The 24,265-nt window shown below is 36.9% G+C and overlaps 1 long non-coding RNA gene across 2 annotated transcripts in view; it reads right to left on the bottom strand.

Annotated features, from left to right (window-relative positions):
• Positions 1-6,745: 6,745 nt before the first annotated feature.
• Positions 6,746-24,265, bottom strand: part of LOC136834881 (uncharacterized) — a 104,747-nt gene continuing 87,227 nt past the window's right edge. The window contains exons 1-5 of one of the 2 annotated variants that reach the window (XR_010851903.1): positions 15,400-15,482; positions 13,094-13,191; positions 12,607-12,748; positions 7,351-8,590; positions 6,746-7,283 (exon numbers count right to left, since the gene is read on the bottom strand). This is a non-coding gene — a long non-coding RNA (uncharacterized lncRNA). Of the gene's footprint in view, positions 7,284-7,350; positions 8,591-12,606; positions 12,749-13,093; positions 13,192-15,399; positions 15,483-24,265 lie in introns of those variants that run through there. The other variant, XR_010851904.1, reaches the window with a different exon arrangement.

Below are 24,265 nucleotides of genomic sequence, written 5' to 3'. Positions count from 1 at the left end.
CGAGAATGCTTGTCTGTGAGATATTTTAGTTAGTGTCTGTTAGCAGTTCTGGCTTAGGTTGTCTGGTAGCTTGTGAGTTTTATGCAAAAGAATTCTGCTATTTCTCGAGTTTCTCGTCTCTGAAGTGCAAATTTGTGGGTGTTTTGTCTAGAGAGAGTTTCAGTTTGAAGGTGTATTTTTTCAAGAAAGGTTGTTCAGGAGTTCTCTTGCTTAGAAAGGGTATCTGTACAAGAGTTTTTTTTCTCGAGAGTGTGTTGATTTAGGAGTTTTATTCCTAGAAAGAGTTGTGTTTCTTGAGCTTGATTTCCTGAAAATGTGTTAGTTTTGGAAAAGGGTTTGTACAGAAAGCCTGTTAATTCAAAGGAGTCTTTTTGTTCCGTGGAAATTCTGTGATTCGTTTGGGTGGAAAGGCTCACGTTTGTCCACTTCCAAAGAGAGGTTTCCACTTAGGAAGAGTGCGAGATTTTGCCTGAGAAGTCTTTGTTGGATTGTTGGCCTACAAAGTTAGTTTAGGAGAGAATTTTGCCAAGAAAAAAAAAAAAAGGTATTTTTTGTACGAAAAACGTCAATTTTTGGAAGAGTATTTTATACCTAAGAAGTGCTAGTTTGGTAGAATTTTGTATCCCAAAAGTGTTTCACTTGGAAGAGCATTTTATACCCCAATTTGTGTTTATTTTTTTTGGGGGGGGAGATGATGATTTTAATTCCTCTTGCGTCACGCTAGCACAGGCTCTTGCTTATAGTCTGGGTGTTTGAGAGAGTGTCTTATCCAAATAATGTGCCATTTAGAGAGAACTATTTACCCAAAAGTGTACCAGTTTGGAAAAAGTTTTGTAGGCAAAACGTGAGTATGTTAGGAAGAGTTTTGTAGCCCTACACTGATAAGCAAAACAAACTGAAAAAATCATAGTCTTGTATTTGATGAACAATAAAGAAAAAGGAAATTCAAGCCTTGCAGCCCATTTCTGGTGACCAGTCAAAAAATGCAGTTTTTAGTCTAGTAAAAACTGGAAGCAGATGAATTTTTTATGACATCAGAACTCCAAAACACCCTAAGGAATGTAACAACCAGATGCTGGACATTCCTCCCTAATTACCTGGCAATGGAATGACTTTGTAAGGAAGTATCGCACAGAACCTAAACTGGCCTGGTGGTCCGCGTGCACGGTGAAGGCTGACGTTAGTCCGACCTGCTGTCCTGCTGGGGGAGGAAGAACTCAGGGCAGGAGGACATTAGCTTTGCACGTCTCTGACCATTTACCCGACTCAATCACGTACATTGAATGGTGTCTTTAGGCCTGTGAGACGAATTGGTGGTTTATTTTGGGAAGGGGGGAGTGCCTCAAGGCGCGCTTGTTCCACCGGAGGCATTTGGGTCACTTGTCTGCTTTTGGGGGGACTGTGTGTGTCTTGGTGTAATTAATTGCTTTTGTTGTAACTTGAGACTGGAGGATGACCTGCCATTTTGGAATGAAATAAAATTGATTTAATTTTGTCTTTAATTTTCTTGTGAATTTCCTGCGAATCTCTCGTTCACTAAGACATCTGAGGAGAATATAAATGAACGTTCATACTCAGCAAATAATGTTGTAGACAGAAGTTTAAAAGTCACGTAAATTACTGATGGAGATGGCACAAATTTGCTGATTTAACTTCGTTTTAAAAAGTAATTGGGTTAAATTTGAAAGTCTTAAAGAGAAAACTAAGTTAATTTTCTGTATAAATACCTCTGGAAATAAAGATAAGCATCTATAAATATCCTTATTCATTAATATTTACAAATACACGACCCATTAAAGCTATAAGTAAAGAATTCAGTCGGCTACAAATCTATTATCAAAATGTCTAAGACACGAGAATATGTTTATCATAGTTAACGTCTAGTTACTTCATTTTTTCACGTTTTCTGTGAAGGATGAAAAAGAGACTCCCATTTTCTTTTCCAAGATTTGGAAGTCTCTCCCTTCGAAGTCTCAACGAAAACGGAAACCGCAATCAGAAAATGTATGTTTAAACAGTAGATTTCGCGTGACGTCATTCATAGATGAACTGGACTTAGGATTTTCTGGCCATTATAACGAAATTCTGACTGTGCTTAACTCTACGGGATCTTCACGCCGTGTTTCATGAGACTACTCTCCAAGCCGGGTTCAAGCTTACGTGCTTCAGTCACAGCCATAAGAATGACGTCATCATAGGGTTGTCTTAGTGGTATACACTCGACTCGTACCCACTTTCGACTCTCTGGCCATAATAAGTCGTCTTGGGCATTTGAAATGGGTCTTTCTTCTTCGTCAGACATAGAAAATGGGAATCCATCTTGGAAAGCATAAAGGAAGCCTTTAAGTCTTTTCCCTATCTGGGCTATCAAGCAGTCAGCTTAGAAAACGGACATTTTTGAGTCAGCTTTGAAGCCTGGTAACCGACTGGGTACAATACCTCCTGCTGGGGGCTCTTCCCTCCCTCCCCCTCCTCCTAGGGGCATGGCAATGCTGGCCTCGAGGGGTAAAAAAAAATAATTTTTTTTATCATTAAGAGAAACCATCCCAACCTTCTGAAATATTTTGTGGCTTTAAATAAAAGACTTAGTTGATTGATTGGCTTTTATTTCTTCAACTATACATTGCTCATACAAGAATACCTACGTCTTCCATGACGTCATGTTACAACTTACTTGGACAACTGTCTATACAATTCGTTGCCTTTCTTAAATTTATTCTTATAGTCAACACTTTCCAAATGCCTCTATAAAGCTGCCCCTGCACGATGGAGCTTTGTTCGACGAACTTCGTCCGATATAACGTCAGGAGCGGAGACTTCACCCGGGGTTTCTCCGCTTATGACGTCACATGGGACAAAGTTCGTCGAACACACCTCAATCGTGAGGACGTAGCCTAGTAGCCGATGTATTTTTGGTACTGTTCGTGGGCCAATTTGGTACCTAATAATACCGAATTCTTTTTGGGGAGAGACTGTATGGGAAGCCTTTAAACATACCACCTAAATCTGTATACGGCCCCAAATGGGTTCAGATATAATGGCCTCTCTACACCCAAAACAACATATATTTTGGTACCATAAAAAGAAGAAGAAGACTCCTTAGTTTGGATAGTGTACTTTAAACAATTCGTATACCATAACTTATTTATGCCCAGAGATTAGGTTCTTAAAATGGTATAAACTTGCTTGACCATAGCTTGTGCATGTCTTTCATTCAGCCATTTTTGCTGCTACGTTGGTCATGGTGCTTATATTTACCTATATTTCTGAGAGAGAGAGACTAAAACAGTTGTTTTTACCCACATACTCTAAAAACCTTCCAATGTTTACCCATGCCTTTATGCTGGTCTAAGCAGACATAACCTACAATTACTGGTCAATAGTTAAATATGCAACCTCTATTAGACCAAACAAATGTTTTCAATGTTACACCTCGACTGAAGGCTTGTTCCTCGTACTCTCATAGAGGTGGTACGCAGAGGATGGAAACCTTGTGCTGAAAATGAGGCTGGATCAATGATAAATATGAAGGAATGGAATGTAAAAGTTAAAGCAAAGGCCAAGCACTGGGACCTACCAGGTCATTCAGCGCTAAAAGGGAAATTGAGAGTAAAAAGGTGCAACAGGAGGAAAAATCTCGCAGCTGCACTACGAAACAAGTGTTAGGTGAGTAAGATGGAAGAAATAGAATATGAATGGAGGCACCTACATGGAATAAAAGCACCCCTAAGTGCCTTAGGGATGCTGCGAAGAACCCTAAGCAATGCCTACAGTACACTACATGAGGTATACTGACGGTACTACCATCCTTTGGAGGATATGAAACTTAAAAACCTTCACTGCAACCAGGAAGGCTTACCTCCCTATAAACAGAGAGAGAGAGAGAGAGAGAGAGAGAGAGAGAGAGAGAGAGAGAGAGAGAGAGAGAGAGAGAGAGAGAGAGAGAGAGAGAGAGAGAGAGAGAAACTTCCTACAGACAAAACAGCCAAGGCTTTGATATGATTCTTCTAAGACATTCTAATACTGTTTATGGAAGTCTCCAAAACTGGCAGCTTAGGATTCAGCTTCCAACCAGAAACCATCATGCAATGAATATTAGTCTTGCATTCAAACTGCAAATCTGTAAGAATACTGGTTTGCAACATAAGCAAGCTTCAACAAACAGGCTTCCACTAAAAAGGTTGTATGTGATAAGAAAGGCAACAAAGAACAAGAGTAATTGCTTGATCTCTCGTATGTGCTAAATCAGCAATATGAGATCAATACACCACAACCAAGGAAGTTTTAAGTCCGCAAGCAATACAGCTAAAACACAATCAATCACAAGAGACCACAACAAAGAACATAGAAAATTACTTGGCATACACTCTGCTAAATCAGCAATATGAAATCAATAAAACATAACCAAGATGGCTGTAAGTCTGCAAACATCAGAGCAATATCTCTTAAGACATTACAAAATGATCACTGACAATTCGATCTTTCCTGACATCCACTAACTAAAACCAGCTCCCACTACATAAATACCTGTCCTTCTTTGTATTTTAATCATTCACTCTATAGATGACAACCTGTATGTTAGTCAAAAAGTGTAAAGATAAACAAAAGATGAAAATCTTTCCATGTCCTTTGTAAATTTATTGTAACATAAACCTGTTGATGAGAGTATATGAAAAATATAGGCTATAACCAACAATTGAAACAGCAATTGTTTTCAATAACAACACTGCCCCTGAAAGTGTGTGTCCTAAAACTGGACAACCTGATGTATAAACGAGAAAAATACTATTGAGTTGAGTAACAGAGAACACTTTTTTTTCCTCTTCAGAGGAATTTCCAGTGATGCAACTTTGTACTGCTGCAGAGCCAGTTGCAAATAATTCAGCAGTGAAGACAATCATTGTTGGGCAAGGAAAACTGTTTTGTTGTTATGTGGCTGTAAATCCCATACCTACGAAGATTTGGACCCATCATTGTATATTGCATAAAGTGAACCTTAAAATATGTTGTATTACATTTTATCAAAAGTTAACTGTGTATACAAAAAATACAAGTGAATACGGTACCCTGGATCACAAGGGTATGAAAAAAAATGTGGCTTTCAAAGAAGCATTTCCCTAAACCAAATGCTAGAAGGAACTGGAATTTAAAATTTAGGCCAAAGGCCAGGCGCTGGGACCTATGAGGTCATTCAGTCCTAAAAGGGAAACAGAGTCAAGGTCTGAAAGGTTTAACAGTAGGAAAACCTAACAGCTGCACTATGAAACAACTGTTAGGGTGGAAAGTAAGGTGGATGCTTTCTTCCACCTTACATTAAGGGAGGTACACTAAAAGGAGTGAAAGGGGTTGCAGCTAGGGCCCAAAGGAACGCTGCAAACAACCTTAAGCAATGCCTACAGTGCACCATGTGAAGTGCACTGGTGGCGCTACCCCTATACGGAACAAATGCTTAAAGGAAGACTTAAACCATGACAAGCTACTGAAATATGTTTCAGTAAAACAACAAAAATTCAACATCAAAACAGAAAAAATAATCTGCAGCCGAAAATAGGGTTCAAACACGACAAACTTGCAGAAGTAGTGCAAGAACTTCAAAGTAAAATATACGAACTTTAATGCAAAATATACATCTGGAAATGCCAATACATGAAAACAATACATATCAGGCAATATTCAGATGAAATACCTAACAGTATGAAAGACTACCACACTAAAATCTTTTAGCAAGGAACATGCTTTTAAAAAACCAGTCATTCCTACCTCTACTCATACAAGCAAAAATGACATGAGTAAAAAGCAGTGGGTTTGTAATCCATACGGATATGTTGAAATCAACAAAGAAAACGAGGAGGAAATTCTGAAAATATTAAAACCAAGAAATTTTAATCAAAATGGAAGACTGTTTGAAATAAACTACGAAGCAGTACACAAAACTATTGAAATAAAATTTTGAAGAACAAATGGAAAAAAGGTGAAAATTTTAAGAGAGAGAGAGAGAGAGAGAGAGAGAGAGAGAGAGAGAGAGAGAGAGAGAGAGAGAGAGAGAGAGTTACATCTTTCTTATAAATAAAACAATTACACATTTTATTTAAGAAAAAAAAAAAGACAATGAATATCACAGAACACTTGAGGTGTACAAAACAGTTTCAACCAAATATTCTCACCAACCTTTCTACAGCCCTTTTAGATAAAAAAACTAAATTTGGTAGTTACAAAACAACTTGAAATGTTTTCAGCCCCATTCAAGTTTTATACCTTATTTATAATTCATTCATTTAACCAGAACATTTGAGACAAACTTCTCAACACCAACAGTAATAACAAATTAATCCAGCCCACTACAATTAGGTAATGTTAAGTTCGTGTATCTCAAGGGGGCAAGTCTATGATTCTTACTTTACAATTCTTGCAGTGAATTCTTTAAAACCCTTTCACTCTGAGTTTGTATAAAACAAAACTAGTTTTTTTCATACCTCTTCAATCATGTATGAACCTACAATTATGGTTTTGAATGTACCAAGATTCAACAGTTTTGTCTACTGTGGAACAGTCAGTCTCCCTGAGGATGTTGGGCAATCAGAACCTCAAAAGTTTAAGGGATGATGCAGTGCATTACCACCCTAAAACAATCCACCCTAAAACAATCCACCTCGTATTGAAATTATTTATATTTTTATATATATTAATTTTTTTTCTTTGCATATAACTGATCTCCTCATTCAGTATTTCCTATTACCTTCTGTTACTTCTTTCAAATGAACATCATATTCTTTGGAAACTAGGAGTTCAACTGACAGTATGTGCTAAGGTGGGTGACAAGGTTTGAAAAGATCACTGAATTTGGTACTGAATCATAAAGAAAAGATTGAATTTGCTATTAAATCATTAAAAAAATATTGAAACTTCTTTCAAATCATAAAGATTGAATTTGCTTTTAAATCATAGAGAAAAGATAAGTGAATTTGGTATTGAATCATAAAGATTGAATTTGCTAATGAATCACAAGGGAACAACTGAATGACATTCCTTCTTAGGAAACTAGCAAAAGCTGCTAACAGCATGGATGGATGCCTGGGGGACCAAGTGAGACTGACAGTCTTCAGTCTGCTACACAAAACTGTTAAGCCTGGGGACATTTCAAAACAAAAAACGTAGGCACTGATATGATTGACGCGTTGTGATGACTCAAAAAATAGGGACAAAATTCAGTGATTTATAAAAATGAAGCTAAGCTGAGTTTATATTCACTTGAGGTGAGTGAGAATATACTGTAGTAACATGAACTGAGGGTCCAGGTGGGTTCATAATGAGACTGACATTATTTTGGTCTGCTAGACAAAACTGTTCAGCCTGGGGGCATTTTAAAACCACAAATGTAGGCACTATGATTTAGGGGGGCTGTGATGACTAAAAAAAGTTTGGCCAAAATACACTGATTTATGAAAAATGCGGTTAGAATCTATAACCATTTTTAAATTACTGAAAATATATTAAAATGAAATCTATCATTTCTAATAATGTTTAAACTCTCGGTTTATAGTTGACGAACCAAATACCTATTCACACCCACAAAATGGGATGGTTATTGATGGGTGTGACCAAGAAAACTACGAACAAACATATCTTCTACACAAATATATAAAATTAATCTTTATCTAATGATTTTTTTTAAACAAAGCACTCAGACAATTCAACCAATCACCACGCAGTGTCAAACTCTGCTGTTCCAAACTAGCACACAACAAATGCCAAACTCCATCATCTTACTTACCAACTAATGACTAGTAACTCATCACTAATTAGTTAACAGCAAATCTCATCAACAAAATGTTGAATAGCAAATCTGTTTTTACCTAAAACATAACATCTGAATACCAAACTATCCCAACCAATCACCTCCTGAATGCCAGATGCCAGTGATGCACCAATTCTTTTTGAATTCCACTCTCCACTTTCATAAACAAACATCTCTGAGATTTTAAAATAGACCGTGAACAAACACTACGATTAACACAATATCAAAACGAAATATTGGCAGTATTGAAATCCCATTTTGATTTACTTTCTATCTACTGTAACATCACAAGCTTCACACTGCCAATCATTTCTATGAACTAAAATCTGCAAAGAACACCTTCACCACCATTTCTTTGACATTAATGACTCCCTATGCAAAACTACAGAAATATACTATCATTAACAATGTTATACTAGCACCAAACTCCCATTTCTCTCAATTATCTTCAAACAAACTCTATTAGAACTTCAAATTCTAAGTCACATGGCAAATCTCCATGCTTTCTGAATCCAACCGCTGTTTCCTAGATCAAAACTTTAAAAAATCCTTAGAGAAAACCAACGACAAATAAAATATTACATTTTTACACCAACATAAAACTTTAAAAATTCATAATCTACGTTTCCTACTATACATTAAGTTAGCCGAGATCTGATTATTATGTATAAGAAAATTTTGAAGTTCTGACAATTGATTAGCAATTATTTTTCTTGCAAAGGGATGTGTTGCATGGATGAGGATCTTGGAGATAATTTCTTCAATGATGGACTTCTGCTTCTCCCACCAAGTTACCTGCAATGCAAAGAGTATGCTCGAGTATTACCTGCAATGCAAAGAAAGAATATGCTAAACTGTTACTTGGAATGCAAAGAATATGCTAGAGTGTCACCTGGAATGCAAAGAATATGCTAAATTGTTACTTGGAATGCAAAGAGTATGCTAAACTGACAATTGGAATGCAAATATGTTAAACTGCTACTTGGAATGTCTAAACTATTACTTAGATGGCAAAGAGTATGCTAAACTATTACTTGGAATGCCAAGATTATGATGAACTATTAATTGGAATGCAAAGTGTATGCTGAACTGTTGCTTGGAATGCAAAGAATATGCTAAACTGTTACTTGGAATGCAAAGTATGTTTGACTATTACGTGTACTTGGAATACAATGACAATGATAAACTATTACAGTACTTGAAATGCCAAGATTATGTTAAACTGTTACCTGGAATGCAAAGAGTATGCTAAACTATTTTTTGGAATGCACAGAGTATGCTAAACTGTTACCTGGAATGCATAGTGTGTGCTAAACTATTTTTTGGAATGCACAGAGTATGTTGAACTGTTACCTGGAATGCAAAGAGTAAGTCAACTGTTACTTAGAAGGCATATAGTATGCTAAACTATTACTTGGAATGCAGAGTGTGCTGAACTATTACTGTACTTGGAATAGAGAGAGTATGCTAAAGGTTTACTTGGAATGCAAAGATTATGCTAAACAAATATCTGAAATGCAGAGAATGGTAAACAATTACAGGAGAATTGAAAACTGGAGTTGCATGGATAATAGTAATTTTGCCAAAGCAAGGTAAGAAAGTACAGGAGAAGTACTTAAGAAGCTGAGTAAAATGTTAAAGCTCAACAAACATCAGTCTGGTTTCTTACAAAAGGATCAACAACTGCTGTCTTTAAATTAAGGCAGCTACAAAAGCACTGTGTAAAAAGGAAGAGATTATACCATATATTTGCGATCTCAAATGCAGGTGCTAAAAATAAACAGGAATTTAGTAGGCAGAGGCTACCAGAAGGACTTACTAAGCTAGTGATATTGTTATACCATAACACAAGACAAGGCATTAAGAAAGAGGCCAAGGTGTTGGTGTCTATCATTTAATACTGACTCCTTTGCTGCTAATCAAGGAGGAATGAAGAACACTGTAAGTGCAGAGCAGGAGACCCCTGACAGCTGTTTTACAGAATCATATGTGCTAACAGCAGCGTCAGGGGGAGAAATCTAAGTGAGAATTAATAATAATGAAAGCAAAACCATACTACTTATGGTGACTGAAAATGCCTCAAGGGAGAAAATTCAACTTTGAAAGAGGCCAAGTGAGCACAGCAAGAGATGTAAGATCAAATACAGTACTATATACAGAATCTAATAGATGGTAACACAAGAGATGCTCAAGACTACGTAACATAATTCATATGGGTAAGGAATCTTCAATATCCAAAATGTATTGGAAGAGTCTGTCAAGAAATGAGACGATGAGGGATTACAATGCTCTGGCAGATGGCCAGGCCTTGGAAGGTCAAACGAAGGATCACAATGCTCTGGCATGTGGCCGGGTCTTGGAAGAGGTCAAACGATGGATTACACGGCTCTGGCAGATGGCCAGGTCTTGGAAGAGGTCAAACAAAGGGTTACAATGCTCTGGCAGATGGCCAGGTCTTGGAAGAGGTCAAACAAAGGGTTACAATGCTCTGGCAGATGGCCAAGTCTTGGAAGAGGTCAAACAAAGGGTTACAATGCTCTGGCAGATGGCCAGGTCTTGGAAGAGGTCAAACAAAGGGTTACAATGCTCTGGCAGATGGCCAAGTCTTGGAAGAGGTCAAACAAAGGGTTACAATGCTCTGGCAGATGGCCAGGTCTTGGAAGAGGTCAAACAAAGGGTTACAATGCTCTGGCAGATGGCCAGGTCTTGGAAGAGGTCAAACAAAGGGTTACAATGCTCTGGCAGATGGCCAGGTCTTGGAAGAGGTCAAACGAAGGGTTACAATGCTCTGGCAGATGATCAGGTCTTGGAAGAGGTCAAACAAAGGATTACAATGCTCTGGCAGATAGCCACGTCTTGGAAGAGGTCAAACATGTTATACTGGTGACACACTAAATTGTGAAGCTTTAATTGAGATTATAATAAGAAAATGAGTACCCACAGCACAGACGGGGTTGAAAGAGATCACTGAAGTACTTGTAAAAAAGTGTCTCCTCTTAACAATCAGAACAAACCCTATGGCATGGGTGCAAGATCTGTATTGCTTCAGGCAGCCCAGACGAGGTAATTCAGGCAGGAAGTGCACAGAACAGAGGAGTCTGGAGATTTCTCACTGCATATCTAACCTAAGTAGAGCAAAACCATGATGTAAAAATGTTGTTGCTGTTGATGTAAACCAAAAGTAAATCTGAATGTCATTCCTCATACCAACCAGATGAGTACAGCAGAAAAGGAACTTCTTACAAAAATAAGGTGCAAATGAAATGTACTTTTTTTAACAAGGTATTTACAAATAAAGATTCACCTGAAATCACGCTTCTTAAAGAATTTCTCATACCATTATCACTGAATGTATCAGATATGAATATTTCTACGTAATCCTGTATGTTTTGGGTATTATATGACAACTGAAAGGAACCACAGGTTAAAGGATTGACAGGATAACATTTGAAAACTACAGGCAGGAGACATAGCCTGGAGGAGAATCAATCATGATTTTCTTTTTCAATTCAACATATGTTCTGAAAGAAAATTATTTAAATGTACAATATTCAACCAAACTACTAATACCAATGATACTTGAATGAATTAAGTGTAAGTTGCAGCTACCCACTCAATCCCTGTTTCACATTCTAGTGTGTTGCCTGGGTATCAGAAGTGTTTAAAATGTTCTACCTCTTGTCACACCTCCCCATCTAACAAAGTATTCTCCATTTCCCTCTCTTCCCCATTTGCTCTTCTTATACATATCAGACATCAAAAATCTCCTTCCTAAATATCTTAAAATTTTCAGCATCTTTTGAGACACCATACACAGTATTGAGTGCTTCCCTACACCTTTCTCACAGAAACCACAAGGCCACATTCCTGACTGTACTTTTTTCAGGCTCAAGTACTCTAATAATAACTTAGATCTCTATTGAAAGGGTCAAAAGAATGATAGGCACTGACAGAATGACCAACTCTGCGCAGGCTTAAGGCTAAGGGTGTCACTGATGGGTCAAGTTCTCGTATAGCACCTCACAGCTCGGTGCTCAAAGAATTCGCTGACGCTACAACGTACAAGCTCAGTATCTGCACGGATGCCTTTCCCTTCAATAATCAAGGCAGGGGAGAATATCATTTAGTAAAAACTTGATAAGAAGGTTACAAAAGTTTACCTTTGGCAGATAAAACATATATAATGTCATCACATGAACCTGGGTGAAGAAATGGCAGAGGCTCTTTCATAGCAATGTAGCTCTAACATGTGGTAAAATGTGACCAACCAGACGTGAAAAAACGTAGACACAAAAAAGACCTAGATAAAGTAAACTTGAAGAATACTATGAAGAGGTGATCTCTAATTTGCATATAATGAGGCAGATTGAACAGGAGAGGATTTTATATCAACAGACGAGGTCAATTCCAGGTGATCCCTTGCTAACATGGAATGCAGTAATACAGTACACCATAAAACAGAACAGAACCACACGAGCCACTGTACATCCAATGTGGCAATTCCCATACATGGTTTGGCAAACAAGACTTGAAAGTACAACTATAACAATGGTTGGATGGGGGAAGCACTGGACTGTACTGTACTGTACTTACTGTACTGTACTGTACTGTACTGTACTGTACTGTACTGTACTGTACTGTACTGTACTGTATAATCTTTGGGGAGGTAACTTGCTCAACTGAACAACAACTGAGATGGACAAGGATAGGAGTTACTTACTAGGCCAGAATGAGAAGCGATTTGACAGAGCAGTATTGTGGCGACTTATTTAACCAACGCATTTAAAATTTCTGATTCTACCCATACTTACATTCATCATAAAGGCTGCGGAATGTTGACAAAGGCTACTTCATGCTAGCTTTCAGAAGGAAGCTTCCTGAGACACGGTTTCAAGGAACTTGTAATACTGACATACTTGAAAATGGGAAATTGTCTTCAAAATTTCATTGTACCTGAAATTAAAAAAAAAAGGGTAAAAAAAATGCTCAGCTCTTTTAAAATGGAATGCCAACTTGAGTAAAAGTAAAAATAAGCGGAAATGAGGAATGATTGGTAAATTTCTTCGTATGAAATTAAATCTTACTTAGTAATGACTGTAAATGACCACAAAAAATGTTGAAAGGAAAAGAAAAAATCCAGCTGATGGCATTTAGCATATATATTACCAAATTACTAAATACTGTAGCACCAAACTGTACTGTGAATGAAACCACCAATATCTCTAGTAGGTACAGTCATCAGTCAACCATTTTTAAATATATACACAATCTCTAGGCTACTAATAAATGGAACATTACCTGAAGTCAGCACCTTGAACTTTGAAGGGCAAAAATATTATGCTTGGTCATCTGGTGTAGATTTATATTTAAGAGCCACTGTGCCATCCTATATAAGCCTGAAATAAGTTTTGAAAGACTTAATTCATTTCCTAAATAAATTCGCGATACGTACTGCAACTTGCTTCATATACTATTATGCTATAGTGTGAGGACTTCACCTCATATAGCAGAATAGACTTCATCTTAGTTCAGCAAATATTTCTGTGATATCAGATAACAGTTAGCACCCTAAGTTTATGGGCTTAATATCAAATTCAAAACATCACATCCCCCCCACCCTTACCTCTTTTTTATAACTCCCACTACAATACCACAAAATGCAAAAACTTTAGCAATACAGTTTCCACAACCAAATGTTAACAAACAGCATATGTACCATAAAACGCAAAAACTTTAGCAATACAGTTTCCACAACCAAATGTTAACGAACAGCATAAGTAAGGGCCATCATATAATAACAACAGTAAAAAGCAAATGAAAACAGTACCTGAAGAGGGCATTTAGATTTTTGCCCACTGCCACACAGGTTAGATTAAGGGGAAACATTTAATCAGCAACAGCAGACCAGGGGCTATAAGGTTTTTCTGCTAAAAATTGCCAAAAACCTAATACATCCTAACCTAACCTTCCTTTACCTTACACTAATTACAGCATAGCCTCCCCTGATCTATACAGATTTTGGGTTTTTGGCCATTTCTGAGATAGTTTAACCCAGCTTCAATTAAGTGGAGGCAACTATTTTCAAAAGGTTTAAAATACAAAAACTTGTATTTACCCTGATAATTCTACAGATAAGCTCTCAAGAGCACCATGTTTAGTAGCAAGCCCTCAGGGATGACTGTAAAAATATAAATAAAACACGGTAAATGTCTGAAATTATCTCAGTTGCACTGCAAGATGTATATACACCTTTTTCTGTACAGTATTGTTCAGTAAAATCATTTTATAAATAAACGATATCTACGTACGGAGTTCTCCCGTAGAATTACCAAGAGCAGAAACTTTTAACAATACAGTTTCTCTGACCAAATGCTAATGAATTGCATAACTTCAGACCATGATATTATAATAAAAGTTGTAGAAAGTACAATAAATGAAAACAGTAACAGTCGAGGGCATTTAGAAACCCACAACCACACAGGTTAGGTTGAGGTGGAACTTTTCATAATAAGCGACTGCCAAAAACCCTAACACAGTACATCTAACTTAACCTTCCTGCAAACTTACCTCACCTAGGGCATAGACTAGTGCCCTGACTTAGTGTTCTATGAAGATTCAGGGTATTTTTTTGGCCATTTCTAAGTGTGTTTATAACCCCAGGTTCTATATAAGTGGCTGCAACTATTTTAACAAGGTTTAATATATGGAAAATTGTTTTTAAGCTAAGGAAAATAGGTTAATTCAACAATTCTTAGGAAGAGCACTGCGCAGAGATACCATTCAGCAATCAAATTTTTTGACTGAACAATGTAGAAACAGGTGCGTATATAAAGCAGTACAGATGAGACCATTTGTGAAAGTTACTGAGCTAATTTGGGAAATATACAGTCTTTTGTTTATGTTTTTGCATTCATCCCTGAGGGGCTGGTAACATAACCATGAAAACTTGTATACATCCAAGGGAAAATATGTTCAATCACAGATTATGAGTTTTGTTAAACTGGTAAATAATGTTTAAAAACTCTTCAGCTCAGAAGTATATATACTGTAAATGAAAGGTTTTACGTTAGGCAGCCTATTCCGTCCAGTGTGGTCGACATTTTCTTCGCCCTTACAAACTTATGGCTAGCCTAAGGCTTACGCTTGATATTGTTTTAAAAATGTCTGTTTTTAAAGGGCTACGTACTTAAAAATAGCCCAATCAGTAAGCTAGACCCCAGGCTAAAATAGTTTTTAATATACGGCAGAAATTAATACCTTCCTCGCCCTTACAAATTTATAACTAGCCTAAGGCTTAAGCCTGATACTGGCTGTTTAAAAACGACTGTTTCAAAATGACTGTTTCAAAATGACTGTTTTAAAATTAGCCCAATTATTAGGCTAAGCCTCGGCCTTATTTAAAACATTCTTTAACATACAAGGTAAATAGCCCATTGTTTGGGACCCCGGCTGACTAAGGACAAATGTCCCTCTATTTTCACTTATCCTCGCCTTATATTACTGCTTTACTTTACCAAATATACCTTAAATTGCCAAAGCCTAAAAGTATTACTTATAACAATACATCAAATTTAATTAAAACATGGATATTCACCGAATCTCACCGTTAAATATGAGGTAGAAAATCACCAAATACATCCGAACCCTATCTTGTTCAGTTAGGTATGTTGACACTTGACAGTCAGAGTTGCCAATTGTCTTTTTATTCTTTCATTTAAAAGCGTACAGTTGTATGTGTGAGCGAGCGCAAGAGCGCTGGATTTTTAAAATAAACATTAAAGTTATAATTCAATGCATATCATGCCTTTCCTTTTCAGTTATAGAAAATATGCAATGCAAAATATAATTTATTAAAAGGTTGTTGGAACAAGCAGAGTGACATTCAAGCGTAAATTAAATAAATATTATCTACCTTGGAATAAACATCATATATAAAGATATACGTGTTAATAATAATAATAATAATAATAATAATAATAATAATAATAATAATAATAATAATAATAATAATAATAATAATAATAAACAAGTTTCAAAAATATAATGCAGAAGAATGTGTGAACTGTCTTGGCTTTCGAACATGAACAAAATAAAATGAACGCATATATACAAGCAGTTCTGATACCGGTTAGTAAATAAATAAATAAATAAATAAATAAATAAAATAAATAAATAAACGACCTGTAAACGACAAAGGGAAGAGCTATAGTCGCATGACAAGAGTTGGAGCAACTTGAAAATTGCCGTGCCTTGGCAATACACTGTACTTTACTGTGCAGCAGCGGCAGAAATAAGGGTTTTTAGATTCTGTCCCTCTCGTGTACAAGTCTCCAGTGTACCAAAGACCTAGTTTTTCAGTTCCATACTTCGATTTCCCAGTTATCAAATGCAGTTCAAATTGCTACTTGTTATTCTACCCTTCAAACAAAGGCCTACAAAGATTTCCACCTTCCTGTATCCTATTTCGTGTAATGCAGAAATATCCTCATGTTACAAACGGGAATTTACTTTTTCACAATTTCCAGACGAAAAATTAATCTGTCTTGCATTTACTTATTAATTTTCATATCAATTTGTGTTCGCTAGGCTTATCCTTTTTAATAAACGGTCCAAAATAACTCGTACTTCATCCTGACGAAGCCTGTTTCAGCTGACGAAGTCCCTTAACCACTGGTTCACTCTCCCCCATCTCGGATGCAAAGAGTGTTTTACAAGTTTCATCTTCCAGCCATAAATACGAAATGAAACGCGGGCGTTTCCATGGTATATATATATTTTGTCCATCACAAAACGTCACGTGGCCATAGGGTCAACGGACTTATTTTCATATGCAGGATTCAATTACCGGGTTAACAGGACTCATCTGATTTTCAATTCCCTGGCTTCTCGATCAAAGGATTGCTTATACATGGCTGTATGCATGGCATATATTACGTATACATGGCGTATATCATGTATTATGTATTATACGCATGAGCACAGGTTGCTAGAGGTTGTTCAAAGCATTCTCTTTTCATGGGAATGTTACTTTTTTTAAATAAAAGAGAATAAGAGGACTTTTTAATGTACTTGTAAAGCAAGAAAATGAATTGAGTTAAACTGTATCTCCGTACGATATGAATTTGAAGGGAGTGTATATATATATATATATATATATATATATATATATATATATATATATATATATATATATATATATATATATACACAGTATATATTAGTTATATATATATATATATATATATATATATATATATATATATATATATATATATATACATATATATAAGTATATATATATACATTTATATATATACATATATATATACAGTATATATATGTATATATATATTTGTATATATATATATATATAAATCCCTTCAGTTATACTTAGCATTCTATTGCATCGTCTTAAAGCTGGTATTACTCACACTTTCACCCATCCTGACTTTCTATATACTTTCAAAAACCAATCTGCATAAACCTTAAAAACAAGGTTTAATCCCGATAGCCTCCACCAGCAAAGCATAACTGCTGTCTAATAAATCCAAGTATTTCAGAGCTACTACTGAAAAGTTGGCCACAGTTTAGCAAGACATTAAAAAGCAGTACTTTGCCCAGGAAAGAAAGCAGGTCGAGTCGCAGACTCAGATTAAAAAGCAAAACAAGTGGCTGCTACTCACAGCTTTGCGAGCCTCACGGAATTCCCAGAATTCCTGGGAATTTGTGAGGCGTATATTTCCCTCTCTCGAGCCTCGAGAATTTAAACGCTCGCCTTCCCCTACCCGTGTTGAATTGGTAAAGACTCGACTCTCTCTTTGGATTCCGGCAAATTGAAGGGATTCTTTCAAGTCAGCCATTAACTGTATTACTTTATTATCCGACGTACGGATACCTACTCCTACCGGATACTGGAGGGAATTCCTTAGAGAATTTGTAAAGAAGAAGTGTCACTCACTCTCTCGCTTCTTTTACGGCTGCGCAGTTCGATCGGTCGTTGGTTGAAGATGTAGTTTGCTGTAACAGAACACTATTGTACCGGCTTTGTCTGTCTGTCCACACTAAATTGCAGCCCTCTAACCTCAGTAGTTTTTATCTTATTTATGGTTAAATTTATACATAATCGTGCGTCTGGCAACGATATAGGACAGGCCACCACCGGGCCGTTATTAAAGTTTCATGGGCTGCTGCTCATACAGCATTATACCGAGATTTCTATTTTGCATACGTTGCTGAACCTCACTGATATTCTGCTTTAATTAGAGTCTTAACTTAGAAATCTGAGTCAAAACATTTTAAGACACTTCTAACTTAGAGGCCTAACTTAGAAATCTGAGTCAAAATATTTTAGGAAATTTCTAACTTAGAAATCTGAGTCAAAGCATTTCAAGACACTTTTAACTTAGAGTCATAACTTAGAAATCTGAGTCAAAACATTTTAAGAGACTTCATAACCTACAGTCCTAACTTAGAAATCTGAATCAGAACATTTAAGACACTTCAAACCTAGAGTCCTAACTTAGAAATCTGAGTCAAAACATTTTAAGACACTTCTAACTTAGAGTCCTAACTTAGAAATCTGAGTCAAAACATTTTAAGACACTTCTAACTTAGAGGCCTAACTTAAAAATCTGAGTCAAAATATTGTAAGACACTTCTAACTTAAGGCCTAACTTAGAAATCTGAGTCAAAACATTTTGACTGAGATTCATGGAAATCAAAGTTGCTTCAAGCTAATGTTTTACATCCACGTGTTTTTCCCAAGGAGCAATATCTGGAACATTACTGGCCTCATCTGTCAACTAATCTCTCTCTCTCTCTCTCTCTCTCTCTCTCTCTCTCTCTCTCTCTCTCTCTCCTTACAAAATAGCAATTTCGCCTGGGATTTTTGTACTTGTCTTCAGACCTATTTTCTTTTTATTATACAAAATGGCATTTGTCTTTGGAATTTCTGTACTTGTCTTCAGACCAAATTAGTTTCTCTCTCTCTCTCTCTCTCTCTCTCTTCTACAAAATGACAGCTTCCCTTGGAATTTCAGTACCTGTCTTGTACCTGTCGTAGGACTTCGTTATGCTTAAAAAAAATCCTCTTTCAGACTTAATTCGTAATTGCAAAGGTTGGTGGTTTCTCCTCCTCCTCCTCCTCCCTCTCTCTCTCTCTCTCTCTCTCTCTCTCTCTCTCTCTCTCTCTCTCTCTCTCTCTCTCTCTCTCTCCCCGTAACTTACCATTTCTAAATACAAAAACTTTATAAGTGTCCATTCTGACATACATTCTCTCTCTCTCTCTCTCTCTCTCTCTCTCTCTCTCTCTCTCTCTCTCTCTCTCTCCATAACTTATCATTTCTAGATACAAAAACTTTATGAGTGTCCACTCTGACGTATATTCATGTATCTCCTCATACACGTCCTGTACGTGTCCACCTGATAGATTTATTAGGCAAACCTCCACTGAATATTCATGAAACGTTCAGGTCTCATCCTGAAGTGTAATAACAGCAAGCGTCGGTTGACACTTGCAAAATTCAATTACCAGGTCGCCCATTTCATTCTGCTGTTCCGCTGTTGACTTTTCCAGCGGGACTGGGACGTTTGGCTTGTTGTCAAAAGGTAGGATTGTCAAAAGGCAGGGTTGTCAAAAGGTAGGATTGTCAAAAGGCAGGGTTGTCAAAAGGTAGGATTGTCAAAGGACAGGGTTGTTAAAAGGTAGGATTGTCAAAGGGTAGGGTTGTTAGAAGGTAGGATTGTCAAAAGGCAGGGTTGTCAAAAGGTAGGATTGTCAAAAGGCAGGATTGTCAAAAGGTAGGATTGTCAAAAGGCAGGGTTGTTAAAAGGTAGGATTGTCAAAGGGCAGGGTTGTTAAAAGGTAGGATTGTCAAAAGGCAGGGTTGTCAAAAGGTAGGATTGTCAAAGGGCAGGGTTGTTAGAAGGTAGGATTGTCAAAAGACCGGGTTGTCAAAAGGCAGGGTTGTCAAAAAGTCGGATTGTCAAAAGGCAGAGTTGTCAAAAGGTAGGATTGTTAAAAGGCAGGATTGTCAGAGGGCAGGATTATTAAAATGTAGTATTGTTAAAAGATAGGACTGTCAAAAGTTAGGATTGTCAAAAGGCAGGATTCTCAAAAGGTAGGGCTGTCAAATGGCAGGATTGTTAAAAGATAGGATTGTCAAAAAGCAGGGTTGTTAAAAGGTAGGATTGTTATAAGGCAGCATTGTCTTCTGACAATCCTGCCTTAGGATTATTAAAAAGTAGTATTGTCCAAAGATAGGACTGTCAAAAGATAGGATTGTTAAAAGGTAGGACTGTCAACAGGCAGGATTGTCAGAAGGTAGGGCTGTCAAAGGGTAGGACTGTCAAAAGGTGGGATTATTAAAAGGTAGTACTGTCAAAAGGAAGAACTGTCAAAAGGCTGTGGAACAGCCTCCCAGATGATGTTGTGTAATTGGAACTTCAGAAGTTCAAGCGAAGATGCAATGCATTACTGCCCTAATACTATTCTCCTTGAATTTTGATACATTTTTATCTATTTATTGATTTATCTTTTTTCCTTTTTAATAAGTGGGATCTCTTCTTTTTGTATTTCCCTTTACTTCCTCTTACCTCTTCCTAATGGCCCTTTGGTGGGATTGTTCCATATGAACAGGTTTCATCTACTGAATAATATAATAATAATAATAATTTTGGTCTAACCCAGACCTCTAACAGAGCCACTCAGTTATGAGGCTTATCAGACGCCCCTCAAGATCTTATAACAGTGAGCCATTTGTACGCGGCTGGCCTACAACATCCCAGACACCCCGCTTCTGGATTTCGGCAAAGTGAGGACCTCCTTCGGTTCGCCATTACCGATATTACTTTATTCGGCCTAACGGCGCCGTTCCCTTCCTTATATTGGCCGGAAGAGGTAGAATGTTGTAAAGGAAGAGGTCTGGTGCTTGCCTTTAAGCCCACCCGTTTTGGGCAGTTGGGATACGAAATGGGACAAGGGCGAATATATATAGTGTGTATTTTTTTTTCTAGGAAATCTTGACTATTTCCTGAACAGCAGTTGTTGGCAATGTCCTCGCCAGTTTTAGCTTTATCGTTGCTTTATATTGCAAAATACTTTATGCTAATATATTTTAGCTTTAAATGAACGAAATAATTTATATAATTATATTTTTCTTTTAGATGAATACGATGATTTATGTAAATATATTTTAACGTTAGATAGATGAAATTATTTATGCAGATACATTTCAAATCTACACGAATGAAACCGTTTAAGTAAATAATATATCTTAACTTTAAATGAATGAATCATTTGCCTAAATATATTTTAACCGTAAATGAATAATGTCACTTATGTGAATATATTTGAACTTTAAATGACTAATAATAATAATAATAATAATAATAATAATAATAATAATAATAATAATAATAATAATAATAATAATAATAATAATAATAGTTGTCTAACTGTTACAATTTGCCAAGAAAAAAAACTTATGTTTGCTAAGAAAAAAAAACAGATTTGCCAAGAAAAAAAACGGTTACGATTTGCCAGGAAAAAAAATACTTACAATTTGTCAAGAAAAAAAACTTTTATAATTTGCCAAGAAAAAAAAATAAAAAAGTTACGATTTGCCAAGGAAAAAAAACTTATGATCTGTCAAGAAAAAAAAATTAAAAAACAGTTACGATTTGCCAAGAAAAAAAATAGAACAGGTTTGTCAAAAACAGTCCTATACTCTTCTCTTCAAGTTATATTGCACTGTCAGCCAGGAATACATAAGATTCGAAAGGCTTGTTTACCCTGCACTGGGCCATTTAATGGGGGCAAAATCGAAACGTATTTCCTCCTCTACCAAACGCTTTTAGAAACTGGCCCACCTCTCCCCGCTCCCACCCCCTCCCCCTCCCGAATTTCCGAAAAATAATTCTTATTTGTCTATAGCAAACTGGAGAGAGAGAGAGAGAGAGAGAGAGAGAGAGAGAGAGAGAGAGAGAGAGAGAGAGAGAGAGATTTGTGCTCTTCTACAGAAATCGTAATGTTTCTGAATTTGTGAGAGAGAGAGAGAGAGAGAGAGAGATTTGTACTCTACTAGAGAAATCGTAAAAATGTTTCTGAATTTCTTCGTGTGTGTGTTTGTGAGAGAGAGAGAGAGAGAGAGAGAGAGAGAGAGAGAGAGAGAGAGAGAGAGAGAGAGAGAGAGAGAGAGAGAGATTTGTACTCTACTAGAGAAATCGTAATGTTTCTGAATTTCTTCGTGTGTGTGTTTGTGTGTGTGTGTGAGAGAGAGAGAGAGAGAGAGAGAGAGAGAGAGAGAGAGAGAGAGAGAGAGAGAGAGAGTTTAACGCTCAATTCACACTTTCCGAAATGCTCCACTAAAGCGGAGGAGCGGAATTCTTAAAAAAAAAAAATTATATGAAAAAAGAAAATAAAAGTAAGGAAAGAAAACATGTCGACCCGCCATTACACAATAGCGAACTATAAACTAGTTTTACGGGAATTCTTGGGCTGGAAATCAAGTTTCGCTTTAACGGGCGGAAAGTGGGCGGGGGAGGCGACAAATTCGTAAAGATTTCGGGAGATTTCTGGCCCTCCCCCCTCTCTCTCTCTCTCTCTCTCTCTCTCTCTCTCTCTCTCTCTTACACACATATACAGGCACACATTACAATTTCTCTAGTAGAAAACAAACTCTCTCTCTCTCTCTCTCTCTCTCTCTCTCTCTCTCTCTCTCTCTCTCAGTTGCTCCAGTTTGCTTTCGACAAACAAGAATTGTTTCTGAAAATTCGGAAGGGGGGCGGGTAGGGCGGGTGGGGGGGGGCGGAACCAGTGAGTAAAACCGTTTAGTAGAACGTAAATATATTTCAATTTTGCCTCCGTGAAATGGCCGAGAGAAGGTTAAACAAGCCTTTTCAGATCTTGGATATTCCTGTGTTAGAGAGAGAGAGAGAGAGAGAGAGAGAATATACAGTGTGACTGGAAAAGGACAGTAGAACTGTTTTTTGGAATATCTCCGCCATTATTGGAATTGGAATTGGAATTGGAATATAGAATTAAGGCGAAAGGGTGCTATGCAACTGGAACCTCAAATGTTCAAGCGGAGATGCAATGCATTACTACCCTAAAGTAATTCTCCTTGAATCTTAATTTTATTGATAATGTCATCTATTTATTGATTTATTTATTAGTTTATCTATTGTCAATGGCCCCTGAGGCTTGTTCCATACGAATAGGGATCACCTTCTGAATAATAATAATAATAATAATAATAATAATAATAATAATAATAATAATAATAATAATAATAATAATAATAAGAAGAAGAAGAAGAAGAAGAAGAAGAAGAAGAAGAAGAAGAAGAAGAAGAAGAAGAAGAAGAAGAAGAAGAAGAATATGTGGCAAGAAACGAGAATAATTGTGAAAAAGTATTAAGCTTTATGTTAAATCATATATTCATTTCGACTGTCGTATTGACATAATTATGTTTAGGAATACCTCTGGAAAAATATATTATTGGACCGATTAGTTTGACATATTTTCTCCCCTAAAACATCATCCCTGACTAGGGACGTTCGACGAATTATGGAGATTAGGGAGAATCCTCGCCCCTAAATCCACCGATATTTCCATTAAAAACAGCTAACAGGAAAGTCTGTCTACGATGGGGGAATATTAGTAACTAGGGACGTTTGACAATCTATAGGGATTAGAGCACACTTGTCCCTAAATGCATCAATATTTCCCTAAAACAGCGACATTTCCCTAAAAACAGCAAAACAATTAAGTCCACTTGCGATGGCGAATATCAGGGACATTTATACTTTCTCTCCTAAACCCAACTGACTAGGGACTCCACCCCTAACTAGGGACGTTTGACGATGGGGAATATTACGGAATATCAGGGACTCAGGGACATTCGTACTATCTCTCCCAAAAACCCCATCCCTGACTAAGGCTTGTGTGCAACGCGTATAATTGATGATGAAAGTATTCCCAGTTAATTAAAATGTTGCAGGAATGGGCAGTACAATTTGTATTTAAATCAGCCTCTCTCTCTCTCTCTCTCTCTCTCTCTCTCTCTCTCTCTCTCTCTCTCTCTAAATACGAGAAATTGTAGGAACTTCATGCATGGGCCTAATTCAATATCGATTTTATTTTGGCACTTCTAAAATCTCTCTCTCTCTCTCTCTCTCTCTCTCTCTCTCTCTCTCTCTCTCTCTCAATAAATGGAATATGGAGTAACTTACGTATGGACCTCATTCAATATTTTTTTTCTTATCATGGCACGTCCAGAATATCTCTCTCTCTCTCTCTATCTCTCTCTCTCTCTCTCTCTCTCTCTCTCTCTCTCTCTCTCTCTCTCTCTCACTGGACCTATAATGCCGTGCCAGCCTGGGTATATACAGTATATATTGCAAGGGGCACTTCCTGCTGTTGCAGAACGCAATATAACTCAGCAGAAAATGGAATGTCCACAAAGCCAT

This window comes from Macrobrachium rosenbergii, chromosome 54 (assembly GCF_040412425.1).
Source record: "Macrobrachium rosenbergii isolate ZJJX-2024 chromosome 54, ASM4041242v1, whole genome shotgun sequence".
NCBI classification, from domain to species: domain Eukaryota; kingdom Metazoa; phylum Arthropoda; class Malacostraca; order Decapoda; family Palaemonidae; genus Macrobrachium; species Macrobrachium rosenbergii.
The sequence above is the reverse complement of the archived record's forward strand: the minus strand, read 5'-3'. Positions and strand labels throughout refer to the sequence as shown.